The sequence below is a fragment of the Ascaphus truei genome, chromosome 2 (assembly GCF_040206685.1).
Source record: "Ascaphus truei isolate aAscTru1 chromosome 2, aAscTru1.hap1, whole genome shotgun sequence".
Taxonomy (NCBI): domain Eukaryota; kingdom Metazoa; phylum Chordata; class Amphibia; order Anura; family Ascaphidae; genus Ascaphus; species Ascaphus truei.
In genome coordinates, this window is record NC_134484.1 from 425007844 (window position 1) to 425031715 (window position 23872).

The following is a 23872-nucleotide window of genomic DNA, read 5'->3' on the forward strand; positions in this document are numbered from 1 at the left end:
CAAAGATAGCTAGAGAATTGCTGTTCAGATAGAGCAAGGATTTAATTTGATTGTTTTTTTTTTTTGTTGGCTGGAGTGCCAAAGGAAATAAAAGACTTAAACCAGAGCTGGATTGACCTGTGATTGCAGTTTACCCTAAAAGACAGTGGGTTTTAAGGATCCCAGACAAGAACCCTTCAGCCAAAAAAGTATATATATATATATATATATATATATATATATATATATATATATATATATATATATATTACTTTAAGTAATGCTATGGGGCTCGGAATGAACTGATTGCATACTATGGGGAGAGTATATACATTTTCAGGCAAATTTTGCTACAACAGATTTTTGTTCAATAAGTGCATAGTTTTTTTCTATAATAAACAGGGACCTGAGATCTTGGCAGATATATTGATTTATATATTTTGCATAATTCTTGGGTAGTGACCGCATATAGATATGATTGCAATTGAGTAAGGGGTTAATATGAACTAATTGAAAGTATCTTGCACAGGAGAAAGGTGAGTGTATTGGGACGTATTGAGGGTAGATATTGTTCATTTGAAGGACCTTTTGCGAAGGTGAAAAGTGGGACAGCTGGAGAGCTGTGTATTAACCCTTGTCCCATGTACAGGTCATGGATATTCTCCATTTGAGCTGTTATATGGCCAGCACACCATGGGGTTGTTAGACATTGCCAAACCGATGTGGGAACAGGAGTCAACTCCTTATTACAGTATTAATGAGCACGTGACCCAAATACAGGACCGCATTTCAGTTGTGATGCCAATGGTACAGGAGCACCCAAGAGAGGCCAAATAAAGTCAAAGTAATAGCTACAACAGAAATGCTAGAGTTCTAATTTTCAGCCTTGGGACAAGGTTCTTGTCACTATGGTAGGGTATATTTCTGGCAAAATGGCATGGACCATACGAAATGATACACTTCCCCCACAGCAACCCACAACATTCTGTTTGACAACTGCAGCCCACCAACACATGCATATTTTTGGTAAATACTGTATTCATCTTATGTCTTTGCTTTTTCTTTGCTCTCGCTAAAATCAGCCTGAGCATTAACGTTGACTACTTTATTGAACCTTGTGTACCACTAGTAGAAATTGTACCACAAGTTGGGAACCTCTGCTCCATACAAATATTGATTTTTAAGTAATCTGTGATGCTTGCGATCCTCTGGTTTTTAGCTTGGGACACAGAAATATTACTGCATACTCTCTTTGAACATTTTATCTGTGCAGTTCACTAAGTAGTTTTCCAGTATGGTATTCAGAATATGTATAAGCCCTGGTATCTATAGATAACATACCAATATTTCACTTACTGAAAGAGGCACAAATAGTTTAAATGGATGGAATGGAAGGAACACCTCGAGGTTAAATGTAAGTGTTCACATATCCAGACCATTCAAATTGTTAATTGCATGGAGCAGAGCTGAACTAAAAAGTGGACTTCATACTTTTATTTTTCTGAATACTGTTGTAGTATAAGAGATGGGTGACAATAACAATGGCATTCGCTCTGTGAGAGTGCCAGGGCCTCAAGCCGCCGGAAACCTCTCTGACCAAGAAAATGAAGAAGAGCTTTAAGGATTAACAAATGTACCAGCTTTCGAATTGAGGAGAAGTCAAAGAACTATGCGCCCCCAAATAGAATGGCGTATGATTCAATACAGGCAACCCCACTATGACTCTCAGCAGACGTCTAGGGACAGGTTTGCTTCTATTATTACTGTCCTGACTAAGGTGTACAATGTCATTTTTAGCAGTTCTGTGTAAAGTTGTTAGGCTGTATATTTTTCATTATATAAGTTGTGTTATGAACATGGTTGTGAATATGTTTTTCTCATGCGGGGATGATGAGGTCTTTGCCAAGGGGAGAGTGTAGCAGGGTACCCTCCCTTGCCTCCTCCCTGGCAGTGGTCCTGTCACATGGAGGGTTTAGTGAGCTGTGTCGGCCATGTTGTGGTTGGCGCAGCCACATACATATGGACTGTGTGTAAGGCAGCGGCCGTCTTGAGGTTGGCGCTCCTGGAAGAGGATGTCCTGTCATTCAGGACTAGGCCAGACTGTTTCCTGTAGGACCCAGCTAGTTTCCCATACACCATAGTGGAGTATTGTAGGGCTTGCCAATAGTAAGGGACTGACTGATGGACTGATAGTGTGCGGACAATTCAGTGGAGCAGACAGAACCGCAGCTGAGGATTCCTCAGGCCTGGTGGAGCGGCCCCGCTGTGCTACCGGACGTAAGGTGAGACAGGGATTGTGTCGGAGGCCCTGCATCGTGGGATCATGGATGTGGCCTTTCTGAATATACCCTGGTGTACTCGAGTACCCAGGAAGGTACCCATGTGCACCAACACCACACGCAGAGCGTAGCGCTGCCCTCACATATATCTCTGGGAGGGATTGTTCTGCTAAACATCGGGTTCTAGATGCTCAGGGCACCCTCAGTACTTTGGGGGACAATTACTGTCATTGTTACCTGCTGGTTGTAATTGTGTGTATATTATATTGCGGAAGAGGCTATGGGACCATAGTAAATAGTGTTGCATATAATTTGTGTGAATTGTGGTTATTGGAGGCATACCATATAGGTATACCAGTTCCCGTGAGGGGCTATCCCGCCAACGCAGGGATCCTCATGGGTGGAGGCGCTGCACCAGCCACCCCAGGCTACCCAAACACGGAGGCTTAGGTCTCTTGTAAGCCTCTTGTAAGTCTTATAAGTCTCTTGTAAGGTTAGCACCATAACACCTGTATCAGCCAAATCTCCCAGAGGAGCAATGAAGGGGTGTTACATTTAGATAATTATACTTTATGGAATTTTAATCAATTGTCCCTGGGTGAATGTGAGTTGTGTTATCTGGAGTTGTGTTTAGGGTTGCCAGGTGTCTAGTCCAAAAATACTGGACACAATGGTGAAAGGTGCGACGCGCGCGAGAATCATTGGGGAAGAATGTTATTAATAAATTACCTGACTGTTACGTAATTTTTTCCTAAATTTCACTCCAAGGATTCACCAATTTGCACCAATTTATATTCTATTTCGTAAAAAATCTGCGGAAGAGTCTTGGGAGGGAGCACCCTTCCGAGGATTGTTTTTAGGAAATAGAATATGAAATTGATGCAAATTTGTGCATGCTTGGAGTGAAATTTAGAACAAATGATGTAATGGTCAGATCATTTATAAATAACTGACCTGCAGTCATACTGTACATGGCGAGCAATACTGATCTAACTGCTCCTCCCACAAATTCCTAGATTGTTGCATCGCTCCTCATCCACTCTCCCCCTTATCTCAGTCCCCAACCCCCTCGTCCTCTCACCCCCTTTGTTTCATCCTCTCACCCCCCACCCTTCATCCCCCCTCTCTCACCCCCCACCCCTTCATCCTCTCTCACCACCCCTCTATTCATCCTCTCACCCCCCTCTCTGTCATTATCACCCCCACAGTGCAGCCAGAGAACACACACACACACACACACACACACACACACACACACACACACACACACACACACACACACACACACACACACACACACACAAAACAGAACAAATACACACAGTCTCACCTCTCTCTGCTCCATGCTTTTCCTCTGCTCTTTGGTCCCACACCCAGGCTCCTGCCACCTTCATCTTGATTGGCTACTGCTGTGTAATGCAGCCAATCAGGATGGAGGAACCTACCCAGCCCCCTAGCAGTAGCAGCCCAGCTTTATCCCTTCTCGGGGAAATACCGCAATTGGTTACTAAGTCCGGATAGGTAATACTTGACACATGTCCGGTATTATCTCTCATTTTTAACCGGACAGAGTAACCAAGTACCTGGCTGTCCGGTTCAATACCGGACACCTGGCAACCCTAGTTGTCATGTGAATTTCACTGCCCATCTGCAGTAACAGCTGACTAAGGCTACAAAGCACTCAGTAATAATGAGACTAGACACTCTGAACCTAAAGTGGTAGGATCCCAGGATGTGAGATATTGGTTCCCATCACTGCAGATAAGTAGGCAGAGGTCTGGGTGAACAAGCGGCTTTATTCAGGGCATCACACAGCATCTTCTGCAGCATAATCTTCTGCATACGTCCCAGGTCTTCTGGACGGTGCTTTGTCTCTCTCCTGCTCTGCTCCAGGTGATCTTAGGCTAGCTAGCCCAAGTGAGCAAGTTTACCCCGCCATGGGGAAGACTCACAGCTCCCACCATCACATCCCCCTCCTTCACTCTAGCCAGGGATCAGAGAGGGTCTCCATCCACCTCACACCCTGAGGTGCAGAGACAGACTCCTACATCCTCTCTCTAAGGTGGAGAGGAAGACTCCTCTTCCACCTCCTCACACCATGATGTGCAGAGGGGAACTCCTTACTAACTTTAGCCTACTCCCCCTTAGAAACTTCTGGAAGGGGCGGGCTCATGGACTGTACCCACCTACAAGGGCCTGTACACAGGCCATAAGACACCACCTACCTTCCTTCCCTTTCTGGGGAAGCAGGAATGGGGTCAAGGGCCCACAGATTAACCTGCTAATGCCTGGATCGTAACAGGGCTTACATAGCCGATACACTATGTGGGGAGAAACGGGTACAGCTGGACATACCTTGTTACATATATATTTGTAACCATGCCTTATTTGTCATCTTAACTCTATGCCCAGGACAAACTTGAAAACGAGAAGTAATTCTCAATGTATTACTTCCTGGTAAAACCTTTTATAAATAAATACATAAATAAATAAAATTTACTCTGCACTATTGCCACTTACAAACACTGGGTGGCACTGTTCACCCAAGCGAATATTGTACTCCCAGAACTGAGCCATAAATACCAAAACCGTGTTATAGCAAGTATTTCCACTAACACATGTTAGCAAGTACCAGGGCTAGTTCTTCCTGCAGAGCATTGGTTAATTAATATGTAATCGCATAAAACTTTAATCACTTGCTATAAGAATTTAATTCATTAAGGCAAACGAACATGGAAATAGAAACAGGATAACATACTGTAGTTCAGCGGTGCGCAAACTGGGGGGCGCGCCTCCCAAGGGGGGGGGGGGGAGTGAGACTGACTGCGGGGGAGAGCAGGGTTTACAGAGGCCCCGCGCGCTTCCCGAAGGCACTTAAATTAAGTGCCAGGGGAGCGGCGAAGGCCTCTGTAAACCTTACTTACCTTGGCTCCGACAGCTTCTTAGACGCATGGCCATGGCAATGTGCCATCACGTTGCCATACGTCATGACGCCGCAGCCGAAGTAAGCGAGGGGGGGTGGGGTGGCGCGGAGAGAGGGGAACTGCCGGCAGGGTGGTGCAGGGAAAAAAGTTTGCGCCCCCTGCTGTAGTGTCTACTAATACACCTTCAGCAACATACATTAGATATACATACAGATGTAGCCGGGCTTATTGCTTCAACTGGCGTATTGTGTTGGGATATTCTGTGTTATCACTGCTCTTGAATCATATGGAAACTCTTTAATATTCTGTGTTAGCAGTGGGTAAAATAAATCTGGCCACATTTGTACCAGATCCGATATAAACACCCATTTCATAGAAGATCTAAGACTGACCAGTACTCCTTCATACACACACTTACGTTCACACTGACCAATCCCTTCATCTCACCCACTCAACTACACACACTTGTGACTACTGCACACACTTAGCCAGAGAAAGAATGGGACAAGCACTCATTGGAGCAGAGCACAAGCATCCCAATGGCTCAGTGAGTAATGACACCGACGGGCACTGAGTTTGAAGCAGGGGAGCCTGGTTCAATTCCCGGTGTCGGCTCCTTGTGACCTTGGGCAAATCACTTAATCTCCCTGTGCCTCATGCACCAAAAAAATAGATTGTAAGCTCCATGTGGCAGGGACCTGTGCCTGCAAAATGTCTCTGTAAAGCGCTACGTAAAACTAGCAGCGCTATACATGCTATTATTATTATTCTCTAGTTAGTAGGTTAGGTTAAAAAAAAAAGACACCTGTCCATCAAGTGCTACCGGTACCTATGTTACGTTTAGTTGACTGAGATACTCATCTTATAATTGTATTTATATTGATCCAGAGGAAGACGAATAAAAAAAAATCCAGTGCGCTATTGTGATGGTCGGGCCAATGCGTGTATTATGATAATGGTGAAACCCCGTCATTGCCCCCACCAGTCCAGATGGGTGACTTATACTGTACTGACAGTATATCCCATCTCATGGGGCCAATATGCTCTACTTGTGTATTAGATATGTGTGGGACTTTTTATCCAAGAAATGTGATGCTCGTATTTAGTGTGTTTTCGCTGTGTGCAAGGCTAGTAATTCACTCATTCAGTCTGCACACAAAGAGATTTGGGAATGCTATTCAAATGTGGGAGGTGAAGTGCTTCAGACATTGTTAGGAGTGTCATTGTTAAGAGTGGCCTTTGTTCAGCCCAGACTTGGACGCGCCTATCTCTGACTGAGATATTGGGCTAGTTATGGCAACTGTTGCTGGGAATGTTATGGGAACCATTGGCCAGTTCAAATTTCCCACTCTTCTTAAACCCTCCTCTATTGGTTGTCCTAAATACACAGTCGCCGCCCATGGCCCGGGTGGACACATCACAGGTAAGCCCTCTGTGGTTGGTTCACACACAGTATCCGTGCACTAATTGGTCGGAGTGGAAGCTGTCCCGGGTAAGTCATTGAAGCTCATGGCACCTAGTTGAGCTAGGATTCCCCCCGACCCCCATAAACCCTGTGTTGCTGAGTTTGTGCTGTAACTTGGTATTGTCTTGTGCCTGTTGACTCCGGTCTGAATAAACTTGTTTTAATTGCCCTATCTGTTGTATGTGATCCCGATGTTAAGTCTCCACTCTTTTTTCTATTGGCAACTCCATGCTCTGTTGCAGTTCTTCCTTATCCCCACTGTAGTTATTTAGTCAACTGACAATTGAGTTAGAGGATGACATCCAAGTTCAGAACCTGGATCAAGGAAAGCGTGTTACTCTGGTGTGAGGAGTACAGTCTGCTGAAAGAGGGATGGGGAACGTCGGTCCTGGTGGATGACATTGTGCGCTTCAAGACTAGTGTGGGATGCCACTACAGACCCGATTGCTGACCTAGAAGAGGTCTGGTCCTCAGCTGCCCTTTTGGAGTTCGAGTAAACCAGCTTGGACAGTGTGCCCATCCAACCCCCCCTGGTATTGGGAAACGTGCTGGCCACTAAGATTGTGGGGTTCCTGGCAGCACTCGGTCTGAATGATACACCGGAGATGCAGATGTGTAATGAGTACTCACCACAAACAAGGCGGGACCATGAGGCTGAGATGGAGATGTTGGACGCCACTGACCTAAAACCGAGCAGCCACATACGGAGTGCAGAGTGGTAGTCGTGTAGCTGGGTCAGGGTAGGAGAAGTTAGATTGGTCGAGGTACTTGCCGTGGTCTAGGAGTGGAGAGATCGGACTGTTGTTATGTGGTGCCGGGATCCAGGGGTATAGAATGTAGAATAGTCATGTCCGTAGCCATGGTCCAGGCATGTGTGTGTGTGTGTGTGTGTGTGTGTGTGTATATGTGTTCACATCAAGGTGTATGTGGGCATCCCAGAACACTGGTCAGCAGGACAGACTCCTTAGGGCTGGGACCTTGGCCCTGTTTGCATCTCACACCCCGGCCAGGAGACCCCAGGGAGCCGGTCATAGAAGCACTGTGCTCCTGAGAGACGCAGCAGTAGGGAGAATTGGGGCAGGGGTGTGGGGGGAGTGGGTGTAGAAATGTTTCTGCACATGCGCAGAACACAATTCTGCACATGCGCAATGTCACTTCCGTTATTTTTTTCATTACTATTTTCTGTTTTTTTTTTTCCCTATGAGATTTTTTTAGATAGCAGTGCTATGAAAGAAGTCGCACTTCAATTCTGCCTTCTCTTGTCCCCGACCCAGTCCCACCGAGTTTGCTTATAAGCGCCGGTACTATGGCTGCAATCAGCTGGGCCATTTGAGGGTGGATTGTTACACAGCCTCACTGCAGCTCCCTCCATTCCAGGGCCACTTACCCTAGCACCATGGCTGATGGCCTGCGTGGGGTTGGCCCAAACCCAGGAACAGCTAATAGGTCCATAACAATACCCACATTCCCATTGCTGCTGCCCCGAGATGCACCATTTGGAGTGAGGCACAGAGGGCAGCTGTGATCGTAATGAAGCTGAGTGATGTGTTCCACAAGTATCTGTGATCAGTGACTAGGATGGCAGCCAGCCTGATGGATAATGGAGCTTCCGTCACTCTGGTGGCAGGAGCATCTTCTGTCCGGGAGGTTATGAGGTGAAGATGGCCGATAGATCCCCCCCAAGTTCCTGCAGATTGCCTGTGTTTTCCTTGATTGGGGCATGATCCAGGGTATCCGTGATGTGGGGGTTCTGCCAGGACTCAAAACAGATATTTTTCTGGGCAGCAACCTTGGTGTGCCATAATGAGGCAGACAGGGCGGCCCCAGCCAGAGCTGAGATTTTCCAGACATGGAATACATTTGTTCAGGTTCCCCACGCTGAACCCATCGCTCAGAGGACCTAGGAGCCTATGTCGCTAGATGTCCAAGAGGAGGCCAGTGAGGTAAGCCGGGGGGAACCTAATCTGACTAACAACCCTATCCCCAACAGTGTGAATAGGGTCAAGGGGCAGCGAAGTGAGTCCGACCTCAAAAGCCTGTCCTGATATCCCCCATACATCGCGGGAGACTCAGGGCCCCCTGTTGCCAGCAGGTTCGCACCACACTTTAGTCTGTAACCAGTGTAGTATTTCCCCTAGTATACACTATATGATATGGGGGGTGGAGGGGGGAATGAGGGTTACATTAATATCAGAGCTTTTTAGTTGCTTGGGTTCATGCTTGCAGGACAAACACTGACCCCTGCACCCTCACCTCCTTCCCCTAGACTCTCCTGGCGCCGACTGACTCTCTCCAAACCCCGCGAAATGTATCTATCTCCTGTAGCAGGGAGATCCTACAGCCCTATAGGCTCCCTGGCGTCATGTGGGGTGCTCCGAAGGCTCATGGGACATGTAGTCCCTTCCCTGGTAGACTAATGCTGCGCGCGCGATCACTGCACATGCGCAATGACTCTAATGCCACCGCATCTCCTTCTGCACTGCGCATGCGCGAAGAACAACATGGCAGCGCCTGCACTGTCGGGCCGTCGCGGAGCCTCCGGAGCACCGGAGCGCTCCCTGATCGGCCCCCACCCTTCAGAAATGCTGGTGGGTCCGCCACTTGGCTCCGGCAGCACTCGCCCTTGCCCCTGACAGCGGAGGTAACGGGGGTCCGGGGCTAAACATACATACTGTACATATATATCGTTATTTATTTAGCTCCATTCATGCACATAGCGCTTCACAGTATAAATACCCAGTGACAATGATATAAATAACAAATAATACAAATAACACATAATGGGAAGAAGTGCTTCAGACATAAAAGTGACACATAGCAAAAGGAGTCCTTGCCTCAAAGATCTCACAATCTATTTGTCAGACTTAAGAATTGTCCCCCAAGCTATTCTGAGTTTAACTGGCCTGCCCTATACACGGAACTCTGTTATCAGTTATGCGACTCAATAACATTGTTAAATAACCCATGACTAGCTGACCAAGTGGTGCAAAGCGGTTAATGCAGAGCACACACTATACTAACTACCCCACTTGCATTCCAAAAAGGCTAGTTAGGCCTTACTATCCATACAAACCAGGGGGATTATCTCCTACAACCGTCCCCCCCGGGCACCTACCCATTACTCATCTACCCCAACAAACCTAACCCCCCGTTATAAGAATAGCTAGCAGCCCTTCATGCCATACTAGGCTAATAGGACTAATTGAACCATTGTATGTCATAATATAAATATTGTGTGTGTGTGTGTGTGTGTGTGTGTATATATGTATATACTGTATGTATATATATATATGTATGTATGTATATGTTTGTGTAGCCGGGCTCCCCTCGCGCGCATGTGTTGTGTTGGAGCAGGAGGTTGCAGCAGAGCAGGGAACGCACCGGTATATCAGAGGTTCCGCGTTATCAGGGCGCCGCCATGTTGAGTTGGCGCAGGAGGTCGCGCATGCGTGGGTATAGCAGCCAAGCCCGCGAAGGAGGAGCAGCTCCCATTGGTTGGTGCATGGGGAACTACGAGTCCCAGCAGCCCCGCGGGGTCATGTGACGCTAGGGGACCAATCGGGTGGTAGGAAGGAAGGGAGATATAGGGTCGGAGGGCGCGCACATTGGTCAGAGCTAGCGGGAGGAGGAAGGAGACGGAGCTTCAGGTGTAGGGAGGCATTCAGCCCCTACCTAGGCCTTATACCCCAGGCCCAGTTAGGCCCTGAATCCCTGTAGCGTGAAGCAGAGATAGGGACTGGCCCTAGATAGGTTCCGGTTTCCTTATTGTGCCGTTCGGTGATCGCGTGAGAGACAGTGTGTATTCAGCAGGAGGTCTGGGCTCAGACCCTGCTGTTGCTACTGTTCGTCTGGGTGGGATCGCCCTGGATGCCTATTGCTGGAGTCACCTCGCATCTGACCCTTTGTGAAGATCCTTGGCAGGCCCGGGTACTGGAGTGCCCGGCAGGTAATCAACAAGTACACCAACTATATCATCACTCATACAAGACATAGTGGCTGCTCAGTCACCCATACATATTCGTTACCTCACTTGAGGGTGGGGACATACTGTGTTGGGGGTATTGGACACGGGGTGGGATCACCCAGTGGAGGAGGGGAATAAGCGTCCTGAGAGACGCAGAAGATAGTGTCTCCTCTAGGGAGGGACACCCGTTAATATATATATGCTTTTGCCAACAAGTAAAGTCATCCGGTTGTTTATATGCTGAGTGTGTGTGTATTGCTGTATATTGTCCTGCGAGGAACCACTCCCCCTCTGGTGGGAGCCATCGCAGGTGCAGGCGCTGCATCATTTATGTAACTGTACTTGTAACCATGTATTATTTGTTTTACTCTGTGCCCAGGACATACTTGAAAACGAGAGGTAACTCTCAATGTATTACTTCCTGGTAAAATATTTTTATAAATAAAAATAAATAAAGTATAAGGTATCTATTATTACGTGTGCCCCAGGTTCTCCGTGGCGGAGGCTTAGGCCCTGTGAGCCTACAGGTTATACAGCATATGGTAGCGGTCTGTGTTCACAAGGAAACAGGGCTACATATGTATGTATGTATATATATATGTATATGTATATGTATATGTAGAAAAAAAAAGAGAAAAAGCGCCCGATCCATGTGTAAAATCCAGATATTTTCCTTTGAGAAAGTCACCCGTTGAGTGACGAAACGCGTCAGGGAGCGTCATTACGTCAGACGCATGACACTGATGTCATCACCGCGCGCTGGGACTCACTGACCCGCGCGATTGTTGCAGAGGCTTCCCAGCTCGGAGCTACTCTACAGGACTCCCTAATCGATGCAGAGGAGATCATTTACCCTGGACATTGATTGGGACGTCATCCTAGGACTGCAAAGACAATGAGGCTGCAGTTCTAAACCGGATGGTGGTGATTATATATCACAGAATGCTTGTTTATATTGTACCTTTGTAAGTGCAATTCTTATCCCCCCTCTCCCTTTCCCCTCATTAAATTTTACAATTTTACGCTATGGGTGTGCGCTCTCTCTTCCCCCTTTTCTTTTATGTATATATGTATATATATATATGTATATATATGTATATGTATATGTAGAAAAAAAAGAGAAAAAGCGCCTGATCCATGTGTAAAATCCAGATACAAAGTTTTAATCAAAAATGACAGGACAAATGCACACTCACAATTTGTCAATGCAATCAAAGCATTATATGGGTAAACCCATGCACGCCAACATGTGTCCGCTCGCCGACCGCTTGCTTCGTTGCGTCAGACCTCACTGCTGCTGGTGTATCACAAAGGATCGTCCCTCCGGCAATTCGGATGAACAACCTGTGGTTCCTGGCAGGTTATGTTTGGTTGGTTCGTGCGGCTTAGGGAAAGTCTTCCTCTTGCTGGCAGAAGGCGCATGAGCTAGTCCACCAACGTAGTTCCGCAAAACCACGTGCCCTACGCGTTTCTTCCGGTAACGGATTTATTCTCCTGGAAACTATTTAGACAAAAGGTAAAAAAGCTTTAAAAATATTGCTTGTTTATTTTCAGGGGTTCTCTCCTTTCACATATACCTACATGCTAACTAGATGCTAAGTAGTTAATATTCCCCTGAAAACCATGCATGCTGGAAGTCTAGCAATGTTTTCCCACAAAGCAGACTTTTTTTTTTGATACTGTGAATTAAATAGGCCCCTTAGTCAGATGACCACAAAAGTTACTAGACGTAAACGATACTGTTTTTACACTTTTATATTCGTTTTCTTTTCTATCGATTTGCATGTACTTGAAGTATGGGCCTTTTGACCTTTGCTTTGGCATTGCTGTAGTGCGGTGATGTGTTGGGCATGATCATGTTATAGTGTATAAAAGGCTAAAGCAGTAAAATTCAGGGCATTATTGAAAACCCTGCTCTCTGATTGGATAATGCCCGGAATTTTAGCAACTTCCAAAGTGCAGTTTTCATTGTGTTTATTTCTAGCCAATCAGCTTTCAGAACAGCTGAGACAGGGCAGGGGATTGGTTTGCATGAAGTAAAAGCTCTGAGACAGGGCAGGGGATTGGTCAGGACGTATCAGCCACGGGTTGATTCCTCCCCCTCCTGAGCTGACAGATTTTCTGAGCAGATTCAGTTGATTGGGGGGGTGGTGAGTAGTCTGCAAAAAGTAAGTGGCTGTCTGCAGTTTCTTTGTGGCTGCAGTTTGTGTGTGTGTGTGCTGTGCTTTTGTATATCTGTGTGTGTGTGTGTGTTAGGGTGACCAGGTGTCCCGTTTTAGCCGGAACAGTCCCGTTTTTTTAATGGCTGTCCCGGCTGCCCCGCATTTTTTTAAATGTCCCGTTTTTTTGTGCTGTTCTGGATTTGGCCATCAGAGCAGGGGGCAGCAGAGAGCACAGAATGCAGGCAGAGAGAAGGTCGGTCTGACTGCAGAGGGTGGGGGCGGGGTTAGTGACAGCGGAGCCTCAGCAGTGAGAGCCGTCAGTGAGGTGCCAGCTGCCAGTCAAGATGGCTTCCCCCCCTCCATGCTCCACAGTGACAGGTAGGACACTGAGAGAGAGTGTGTGAGTGGCTGTGTGTGTGTCACTGGCTGTGTGTGTCACTGGGTGTGTGTGTGTGTGGGGGGGGGGGGGTCAGTGGCTCTGTGTGTTTGGGAGTCAGTGGCTCTGTGTGTGTGTGTGTGTGTGTGTGTGGGGGGGGGGGGGGGTCAGTGGCTCTGTGTGTGTGGGTCAGTGGCTCTGTGTATGTGTGTGGGTCAGTGGCTCTGTGTATGTGTGTGTGGGTCAGTGGCACTGTGTATGTGTGTGTGGGTCAGTGGCTCTGTGTGTGTGTGTGTGTGTGTGTGTGTGTGTGTGTGTGTGTGTGTAGGTCAGTGGCTCTATGTGTGTGTGTGTGTGTGTGTGTGTGTGTGTGTGTGTGTAGGTCAGTGGCTCTGTGTGTGTGTGGGTCAGTGGCTCTGTGTGTGTGGGTGTGTTGATCAGTGGCACTCTGTGTGTAGGTCAGTGACTCTGTGGCTCTGTGTGTCTGTGTGGGTCAGTGGGTGTGTGGGTCAGTGGCTCTGTGTGTGTGTGTGGGGGGGTCAGTGGCTCTGTGTGTGGGTGTGTGTGGGTCAGTGGCTCTGTGTGTGTGTGTGGGTCAGTGGCTCTGTGTGTGTGGGTGTGTGGATCAGTGGCTCTCTGTGTGTAGGTCAGTGACTCTGTTGGTCAGTGCCTCTGTGTGTCTGTGTGGGTCAGTGGGTGTGTGGATCAGTGGCTCTGTGTGGAGATCTATTTATTTATTTTGCCTTTGGCTGTATCCTCCCCTCCAAATTCCGTTAATATGGCTGCGCGATGTCACGTAATGCTCATTTCCATAACAACGAGACGCTCCGTGAGGTCACGCGGCTTCAAGTTGACATGACAACAGGACGCATTATGGCATCGAGGCATCACGTGATGCCACATTGTAATGGCAACATGTCACCGCCTGACGTCAGTGTCTCGTTGTCATGGCAACAGGGTGCGTCACGTGAGGTAATTTGTTTTATAAATAATTTTTTAATGTGTCTCGGTTTTTCATTTTGAAAATCTGGTCAGTGTCAGCAGCAGTGTTTATGGGTGTAGCATGTGTGTGTAGCAGCAGTTTGTGTGTGTGTAGAGGTGCTGTGTATAGAGGTGCAGTGTTGTGTGTGGGTGTGTGTATGTTGTGTGTGTGTGTGTAGAGGTGCTGTGTTGTGTATAGAGGTGTGGGGTGTGTGTAGAGGTTCTGTGTTGTGTATAGAGGTGCAGTGTTGTGTGTGTAGAGGTGCTGTTTTGTGCTGTGTTGTGTGTAGAGGTGGGGTGGGGGGGAAGTGCAAAGTTTAGTAGGTGGCTGCATTTTTTATTGTGGCTGCAGTGTGTGTGTGTTGTGCTGTTGTATGTGTAGCAGCAGTTTGTGTGTGTAGAGCTGATGTGTGTGTGTGTGTGTGTGTGTGTGTGTGTGTGTGTGTGTGTGTGTGTGTGTGTGTGTGTAAAGAGCTACTGTGGGTGTGTGTGTGTGTGTCAGTGTCAGCAGCAGTGTTTATAGGTGTAGCATGTGTGTGTAGAGGTGCTGTGTTGTGTGTGTAGAGGTGCTGTGTTGTGTGTGTGTAGAGGAGGTGCTGTGTTGTGTGTCTAGAGCTCCAGTGTGTGTGTGTGTGGTGTGCGTGTGTGTGTAGTGGTGCTGTGTGTGTGTAGCAGGTGTGTGTGTGTGTGTGTTTACACAGAGGGGGCGGCAGTGTGTGGATATAGATATCTGCAGTGTAAGCGTACAGTATATAGAGGTGGTTCCATGTATTTACCATTTTATTTTACTAAAAAAATCTATTTAACTATACAAAAGTGTCTATTATTTATGAAAAAGTCTACATTTAGCCTATAATAGTAATAATCCCCCAAGAACAGGGCATTACTGGCCAATAATGCCCTGGTTGGGTTAAAGTCCCTTGGCTTCGCCTCGGGCCTTCAACTCTTCCAGCCAGGGCATTATTGGCCAGTAATGCCCTGTTCTTCGGGGATTATTACTTAAATAAATACGCAGATAGTGAATGAAGTTTCATGCTTTTAGAAGGGAAAGGATGTACTGTACAACTACATCTTTAGTTGGAAATCTTCATCTTCACTGGGCTAGACATTTATTTTAGTTCTTAAAGAGTAAGCTGATTTAGTTCACAAAAACTGCTATAGTTCCACCTCTAAACACAAACCATACATTACTTTAAAACGCAGTCATGCTTTTGTGACTTCCAAAAAATCCCACACATTTATTTTAATCCATAATGCTTAATCAAAGTATCTAATGCACTATCATTTACACTTTCTTCTGTCTACTGTACATGCTTTGTTAAAATGCTACATAAATCCTGCAATTTATTGTGATCATTGACTTTTTCCTCTGGTTAAAAAACTTGTTTATGAGACTTCTTCACCTTGATAAATGAAAGCTGAAACATCAACCACGTCTTTTCGTAGGTAAATCACCTATTTGAACATCTGTTTCTTGTTTAGTTTGACAGGGATTTTTTTTCAACTTCACTATTATTTTGGACTCGGATTTTTATTGGAAAATGTCGTCATTTTTCAGGTGTTCAATGAAATGTTACATTGAACGCGGTTCAATAAAAGGTTACGTTCGGAGGAATGTGTAGATAAACTATTGCCTGTGTTAAACACTCACTCACTTTAAGATGGGGCAAAATTATTTTCCACAACAACCGCTGTCTTGGCACTTACAGTTAGCTGAATTAATTCACTTGTATATAGCAAATCCCCCCTGAAAGTGTCTGCTAAAGTAAAAGATGCATTTTATTGGAATACACGATACTTCATGGGGCTGCACAACCATAAAAATGCGTAGAATTTCCCCCCTGAGTTATGAAACACGTCAACGGTAGGCTTTCCCCACCAGTATGTGTACTGTATTTTACAAAAGATAAAATAAACAATGATCTTCACAAAGCAGTGCCGCATTGTGTGTTCTACTGACAGGCAGTTCTTGATATATTGATGTATAATTAAACAATTTAGAATGTATATTTTATGCTTGTATAGTGAGTGCTGTTTTAACAATTATAATAATTAATCATGACCAATAGATATGTGCGAACCTGCCAAAATTCCCGCTGCAGCAGTTTCGTTCAAATTTTCCAAAAAGCTTTAAGAATAACAAAAACAAAACATTCTAGTAAAACAGTCCAAATTTTTCAAAATGTGCTATTTCATTCTTCTTATGTTTGATTTGAATTTCCAAAGCAAAAGTAATCAGAATTAATGTCTACACTCGAAACTAGCGATCACATGACCTGGATGCCGGTAGGTCTGCGGCACAGGGTGCCACAAGTTGCCACCTCACAAAGGCTTAATACAATAAAGGAACAAAGTTCATCAATAGTGCTCAGAATGACTGTAGAGGAATACTTGTAATAATGTCCATATAGAATTTCTTGATTGAAGATATAGTGATGCAGGCGTCTGATATAAATGTGAGTGATAAGTGTATAGGTGAGCGTTGTGTATAGGACATATATGTTGAAGTCCTAGGGGTGCTGTGAGTGGAGAATGATTAGCTCCACCACATTACTCCTAATGAGGACAATGTCACACACGCTTGCAACCACCTTGATAATACACCTTCCAGCAAAGAAAAGGATAAAACACTCACATGAGAAAAGCCTGTCTTCTTCTTGTTGGTGGCGTGCATCCGTGATAATGATGAGTAGATGAGTATGCTGCAGGACGCAGTGTTTCAGGGCACAGCCAAAGATGATCAGGATAACAGCTTGTGGTTAAAAGGTAATCTTTATTCGAACATCATGGTGCAGACAGAGGAATGGAGGGTAGCTCTTACGCGTTTCACGCCTAGCTGGCGCTTCGTCAGAGAGTCTGACGAAGCGCCAGCTAGGCGTGAAACGCGTAAGAGCTACCCTCCATTCCTCTGTCTGCACCATGATGTTCGAATAAAGATTACCTTTTAACCACAAGCTGTTATCCTGATCATCTTTGGCTGTGCCCTGAAACACTGCGTCCTGCAGCATACTCATCTGCTTAATACAATAAACCTGCATTCTTAGGCTACGGCCCTTGTGGTCACGGCTGCACGCGCGCCGGAGTGTCTGGCGGCACATGCACCCATTTCAGCCGCGGTCTGCAGTCTGTGGAGAGCAGGAGATCCGACGGGGGTTGAAGAAGCGTGGTGGGGGCGCGGCCATGATGTCACGTGTCTGGTTTGCCCTCAATGGTTGAACCGCCGCCATGATGTGGCTGATGCTTGGCTGCCACGCCAAAAATCTTGTCTTTTGGCTAAGGCGGTTGCGCATCGCGCCTTGTGCGCGCACGCACACACGTCGACTGGGACCTTCCCCATAGAGGGCTGTGCTTTGGTGTGTGGCGTGCACGCCATAACGCACGCAGCAGCGGCCACTGGGGACCTTGCCTTAGATGTTATTGACCAAATTAACAGCAGAGGGAACAAGTCTTACATGTGCTGTTATTGTTGAGTGAGAGCAAAAAACTGTAACGTACACCTTTAAATCTATACAGATATAGTGCATTGTTCTGCCAGATAAAACATCCTATTGTATGATGGGATTCTATGGCAGTGTTGATGCAGAATATCCCCACATATCCCACTGGATTGCACCACAAGGGACAATGAAATTGTTGACGTCATAAAATATCAGGTTTTTTTTGTAATTTAAATGAACAAACTATATAATTTATAAATGCATTAAAGCAACCGGGTGTATTTCATCTAAACAGGGACAAAGGTTTGAACATTCCCCACTATTTCTTCAGCCAAACAAAATCTATTTGATATTTTGGCATAGGCTCCAACAAACAGACTATTAACATGTTTGCATATTGCATGTGTCTTAAAGGGCAGTCCAACCTACTGTAGGACAAAAGAAATCTAAGAACAGTGGCAAGTTTATTACAGTAGGTTACATGTAGCTGGTTGACACCTTTTAAATAAAATCAGACAAGTATTTTAAAAACAAGCAATCTTATCGCTAAAAGATATTATTCAGTTATTAACAGTGTTGGCTTAGCCTTGTATACAAAATAATGATGGTGCTATCATTAGTCAAACCGGTAATCATACTGAAAGTAGCTGAAAAGTTTGAACCCAGGCGATTTTAATCTTTCTAAGGAAGCTAATTACACTGACAAGTTATTCATTTTTTTTTTTTGAGCTGCTAAGTTGAACTGCCCCTTTAGATTAATAAAATATTGGAAAAAGTGACTTCATAGGATAAAATAATATTTTTGTTTGTCTTCCATTAACCCACTTTTTGTGCTATGACTAAGCTTTACGAGGGTTTTTTTTCCTTGTGGGGCAAGTGAAGAAATTGGAGCTCAGTACTGGAGCGTGTCCCCCGAAGGTCAGTTCCCTCTTTCCCAAGTCTGAGATTCATGCAATTGACCCAAATATTGCATTAGTCGTGGAATGATCAGCATACAGTACACTGTGATATTACTCCAACAAAATGGGCAACTTGTATGTGGTGAACAATTTCAAAAATTGAATTTTTTTTCTAAACAATTGTCAAAACATTTGCAAAGTGCACCTGTAGGAATTAACACATCTCTAATTCTGTGTGGTAGAAAAAAAATCCCATTTAGGATTTACCTATGCATTATTTTACCAGGTAAATGCAATAATCCTCTTTCAATGCCTCATTGAAAACATATGACAACATTTATAAATATCTGTATTTTAACCAACATATTTCAACTAAGAAAAGTACTGTAATTGAAGTTTTGTGAATACAAAACGAATGTTTCATGTTTAAGACAATGGGGTCTTCCACGCGATAAGGTCACAATCGGACCCCCTGGGTCGGTTTGAGCAAACACAATTTTAAAACAAAAAATAACACCATGTTCTCCAAGCAAAATAGCTTCTCATTTGTAGGCGCCATGAGTGGGGTTTTGTTACTGCAATTTAACAATCTAATCAACATTAAACATAATCAGATTGTAGCAGATGGAAATGCTTATCTCGGTCGATCTTTGAACTGAATATAATGATAGCGTTGGGCAGATCAAAGTTACTACATACACATAAATATTATAGATGGGTGGTTTTTAAAAACAAACAAACACATACTGTATATTCAATGTTTTACTGTTATTGTAAAAGGCAGTGGCTAAGCATGACAAAAAGGTCATTACATAAATCAAACAATAAGTGAAATTATTTTCCTTTTTCAAATGCCAAAGTTAAAGCATAATGTCAAAATATTATTTTTTTTTTTTTTTACATCACATTTTCAGTTGTAGGCTTCTTGGAGCAGCGATTTTCTACCTATTTTACCAGTTAATATTAGTAATGTTAATATTGTAACAATTCTCCTGTACTTTATGGGACATACAGTATGTTGTGTGCTTTACATTATGCTTCATGGGCTGGTTACCTTTCCACAGAGACAACGGGTCAGTTTTGCATCAAAAACAAAGGCGCTGCAGAAGCGAAACTGACATGCGCTTGGGTCTTTGTTACCTTCAGAAATACTGACGGCCAAAAAGGCACAAAATACGAAAACTTAGCGCAAGGTCTAAAAATAAAGGCTTCAATCAGGTTACAAAAGTAAAATCCAAAAAAGTGCACATACAGTTTACTGTACACTAATAATGCTGTACTCCCCTGAATATTCTATGAAAGAATATAATGCCTCAACATCAATTGTAGCCCACATGAAATTTCTTGATAATAAAATATCTCTTAACAAATTAAGACTATGAATGGTATCCCTCAAATATGTACGGTAGGTAATGACATTAGAATTAAGTAGGTAAAGTAAGACGGAGAATGCCCCATAATAACCCACATGTACTGATGGGACGGCCGTTATTCGAACATTTAACGCGGTGTGTAGATCGGAATACCCATGCGATGGCGCGCAATTTATTTGAATCGTGCAGACTTAAACACGCAGCTTGTTTATCATTCTTTCCGGGTCAGAAAGGGCATTTTAGCGTTGTCTGCAATACCGTCGAAAAACTCAAGTGGGCAATCGCGAGTTGTTGTCATAAAAATCCAAAAACTCTAGAGGAAATAAAAATATAGTCTATACGGGAATGCGAACCATGACGAGGAGAGTAGAAAGTAAATTCATCTTTTATTTTCTTCATTTCCCCCTCTCCCTAAAAATTTTAATAAAAATTAAGTTAAAAAAAAAAAATCCAATAGCAATTCAATGTCTGTATTACTGTATACACAGAGCAGCATGTGTACTGTACTGTGCAGTATAATGTACAGTACGCAGAGTAGCGTGAAAAGCATAAGCGTGTCACAGTATCACATTTCTGCGCATTAAACATTATGATGACCTTTTGAAAATATTTATTTGAACTGATAATCCATCATACAGCGCTCTCGCTCCCGCACACACACAAGGCTCAAGGATTTCAACTTCTTATCTACAGTACACCTCTCCCACACCATTCATGTATAATGGATGGCTTTCTGGCTTGAATTTTCCCGAGCGTGGCCTTATAGTACATTCCTGCGCATGCGTATACTGTATAACTTCCCAGTAGAAGTTCAAATCTGAAAAAATGGGTTTTTTTTTGTTACAGTATTTATTTTTCTTTTCTCGACATGGGCTTGCACAGCAATTATGGATATTATGAGAATCAAACAGTACTGTTGCTTTTTAATTCCACACTAGTCATGTACGTTCTTTCTGAGGTGGGTGGCATACTGTAATACTGTGATTTTTATTTGGCAGTGTGGGGATCAAAACATTATGATGACCTGTTGAGAATGTCTTTTGAATACAGTACAGGTAATCCTTCATACAGATTGCACCCCCCCCTCCCGAACACACACAAGGCTCAAGTATTTCAACTTCTTATCAACACCTCTCACAAACCATTCATTTTCAAATGGTTGGCTTTGTGGTTTCTTTAATCTTCCCGAGCCTGCTCTCATAGTTCTGCGCCTGCGTGTAATTCTCTGTGGTTGGGACCTTGTTGATTATTAATGCGCATGCGTGTATAATTTCCCATTCATTTGGAAGTTAGTTCAAGTTTTAAAAATATATATACTGTACTGTATAACTTTTTTTTTTTTTTTTTTGGTTATCACCATGGCTTGCATAGCAATTATGGATATTATGAGATTCAAGTTTTACAAATGCAGTATATATTTTTGGGGGTTATCACCATGGGCTTGCATAGCAAATATGGATATTATGAGAATCAAACAGCACTGTTGCTTTTTAATTCCACACTAGTCATGTATGTTCTTTCTGAGGTGGGTGGCATACTGTAGTACTGTGATTTATACCACCGCCGTGGTGCAACAGATATATTCACAGGTATTTTGTAAGAGGTCCCCTGTGTCACGGATATACATATTCTTTTGCCTTGTAATGTTAGTGAAGTAAGACTGCTCCTTGAGGATTGATATCCAAAGTCAACCTATTAAACTGTTCATAAATATGTGACTGCCATAAGGCTTCAAATCTTAGAGTGGGATTTATAGGGTATTAGGGAACATAACACCAAAGGCTGAGAGTTCCCTTTTCCCCTACCACACTCAAATAAGTCACAGAACAGTAATGGTGACGCAATCAGAGAACAGTATAAAATATCATAGTCCACTCACTTGTTTGATTGTAGAGTGATGTACATCTGCAAGAAATCCATGCAGGCGTGCCTCCAACTTGATTGCAGAGCAGAGAAGAACAGCCTCTAGAGAGGAAAGTGGAGCACAGCGCAGGGACAAACAGCAGGATCCAGCACACCATAGGGTAAAACTAATTTATTGGTATATAGGGGGAGACACCATAAAACCGGACAATCACTCACTGACGCGTTTCAGGCTGAGCCCTTTGTCAAAGAGTATGCCCAAATCACAGTAAACATACACTTATATACACATATTTTAATTACCTTAATTGATCGCGTGTACCGGTGTCGATGACGTCAGCAGACCAAGTGAACCTCTCGCGAGACCCTTAGAATAACCAGAGCCCCATGAGATAACTCCCTGGAATGCATTGCGCCATCTATCCAGGAGGACGCGTCAATGCAGGCAAAGACAAACAGATACGTCCCATTGAGTCTAAACCGGAAGTGACGTCGCGGGAGTTAATCCCCACAGCGCTATCCTCCATGGTGGAGACACGGGGACATCAAGTAGCCTCATACATAGGTTGAAGCCAACAGTCTTGCATCGTAGCAGTATGTTATGTATGAGGCTAGTTGATGTCCCCGTGTCTCCACCATGGAGGATAGCGCTGTGGGGTTTGTTCTCATCTCGCGAGATTAGGGATTTACTCCTGCGACGTCACTTCCGGTTTAGACTCAGTGGGACGTATCTGTTTGTCTTTGCCTGCATTGACGCGTCCTCCTGGATATATGGCGCAATGCATTCCAGGGAGTTATCTCATGGGGCTCTGGTTATTCTAAGGGTCTTGCGAGAGGTTCACTTGGTCTGCTGATGTCATCGACACCGGTACACGCGATCAATTAAGGTAATTAAAATATTTGTATATAAGTGTATGTTTACTGTGATTTGGGCATATTCTTTGACAAAGGGCTCAGCCCGAAACGCGTCAGAGTGAGTGATTGTCCGGTTTTATGGTGTCTCCCCCTATATACCAATAAATTAGTTTTAACCTATGGTGTGCTGGATCCTGCTGTTTGTCCCTGCGCTGTGCTCCACTTTCCTCTCTAGAGGCTGTTCTTCTCTACTGTGATTTTTATTTGGGGGTGTGGGGATCAAAACATTATGATGACCTGTTGAGAATATGTCTTTGAACTACAGTACAGGTAATCCTTCATACAGCTCGCACCCCCTCCCCCCACCCCTCGCATACACAAGGCTCAAGGATTTTAACTTCTTATCAACACCTCTCACAAACCATGCCACGCATGTGCAAGTGCAATAAGCTAAGCCCTCTTAACTTGCCTTTTCTTCAACACAACACTCCCCCCCACTAGTAATAAGATTAACATGTTATGTGAGATACAGGCTGAGCTAAGCAAGACCTTCTAAAACTGCTATTGTACTGTAACAAAACAAGTCAACTTGAAGTTCAAAGCTTATCAACAACACAACAACAGAGCTCTCCAACAGAGCCATTCACGTAAATGTATTATCAATGTGATTATCATGAGCTGGGCAGAAGACATGTTGGATAATCCTTAATGCAGGAAAATAGTATTTTTCTATATAATTTTATTGCATTATTAACAGAAATGATTGATTAAACAATAAAAAGTATAATAATTTTAATAAAATATTTTTTGTTTTTCTATATATTTTCCCCCAAACTAATGTGAAGTGCAATGCTTTGTTTGTGTTATGCCGGTGCTGCCCGCAGACCAGACCTGTCCCCTGAGCTGAAGGGGGAAGTGGTAATACACGCACCCGCAGCAAAGGGAGCGTGTCCGGAGTGTGGTATAAAGTGTTGCCAGGCCAGGTGTAATAAGGTAGACAATACTTGCCGGTACCGGTTGTAGAGATATAGTGAAGAATGCCTTGCCGAGGTCAGGGAGTGGAGAGCGGAGATAGTCCAAGCCGTGTTCAAGGGGTTACCAGAGTGGGCGTTGTCCAAGGAGTGCCGAGATCGAGAGCCAGAGGGGGTAGTCGTACAAGCCACGTCAGAACCTGTGAAAACACTGAGATAATCCAGAAGTACTTCCATACAGAGACTATGTCGAGCAAAGACTGAGAGCAGAGAGGAGCTAGATAAAGCAGGAAGGTCCAATTAGGAACGGAGGCTGGACAGGAAGTGCTACAGGGAGACACTGC